Source organism: Acyrthosiphon pisum, chromosome A2, assembly GCF_005508785.2.
Source record: "Acyrthosiphon pisum isolate AL4f chromosome A2, pea_aphid_22Mar2018_4r6ur, whole genome shotgun sequence".
NCBI lineage: Eukaryota > Metazoa > Arthropoda > Insecta > Hemiptera > Aphididae > Acyrthosiphon > Acyrthosiphon pisum.
This window is the reverse complement of record NC_042495.1, coordinates 76,592,596-76,593,923: the sequence shown is the minus strand read 5'-3', so window position 1 is coordinate 76,593,923 and position 1,328 is coordinate 76,592,596.

The following is a 1,328-nucleotide window of genomic DNA, read 5'->3' as shown; positions in this document are numbered from 1 at the left end:
GATGATTGTCAGTCTAGGATATATTATTTTTAAAAGAAAAACTTATGGAGAACCTGTACCAAATTTTAAAAACTTAGTTATAAAAGAAAAAATTTTACGATTTTTCAACCACTAAATTACTTGCAAATTTTCGCAATTTTGACATATTTCGTATAAATTTGAACTTTAAATGCTTATAAATAAAAATTGTAACAATGTATTCCTTTTATTTTGCAACTGCTATTGTAAAAATATGTTAGGAGCCTTGTATTAAATTTCCAAATCTTAGAATTAAAAAGAAAAACTTTTATGAATTTCTGTCTAAGATAATTTGAACATTGCCGTAATTTTTACGTATTTAGTCAAAATTTGAACTTTAAATGCTTATAAAAAAAAATTGTGCCTATGTATTTTTATAATTTTTGAATGGGAGTTAGAACAACATATGTGGACCCTTCTATTAAATTTTCAAGTATTTTGTCCCAGCTAATTTTTTTTTATCAACATTTATAAAAAAAAAATCAAAAAAAATCGATTATTTCAATTGCCTATAAATAGATTAAAAATTAGTGAAATATTTTGAAAATAAAACTATATAAAGAAAATGTCAATTTAAACAACTGGTAAAATTTTCAAGTGTCTACGACTCATACTTTTTGAATAATAACAAATATCAAAAATCGTTTGAGGCTAAACCGTTATTTAATGCGGTTTTGTAAAAATTTAAATTTCAAACACTCCTAAAAATTTTTTGTCTTAGTCCGGTTGAGTTTTTTTTACAGATATTTAAAGAAAAACTTATGGAGAACCTTGTACCAAATTTTAAAAGCTTAGTTATAAAAGAAAAAAATTTTACGATTTTTCAACCACGAAAATTACTTGCAAATTTTCGCAATTTTTGACATATTTCGTAGAAATTTAAACTTTAAGCACTTATAAAAAAAAATTGGGACTAACGATTTTGGATTTTTTTTTATCACTGTGAGAACGACTTATAAGAAACCTTGTATTAAATTTTCAAAGTTTTCTATCCAACCAAAAATTTTTTATCGGTATTTTAAAAAAAAATACTTAGAAAAATTGAAAATTTCATTTGTCTAGAAATAGCTCAAAAAAAGTCGAAAAACTTTGAAAATTTAACCCTGTATAGACAACGCTAATATAAACGTCTGTTGCAAATTTCAAGTGCTTACAATAATTATGTTGTGAGTTACAGTAAAATTAAGTTTGCGTTTTTGTCAAAAATTGGTTTTGCGTAAAAATTCGCGTTGTTCGGTTATTTTGTTAAGGTTTTTCCTGCCGCTTTTGAAAAGTATTGGGAGATTTTCACTTTTGACCCCCCGAAGTAC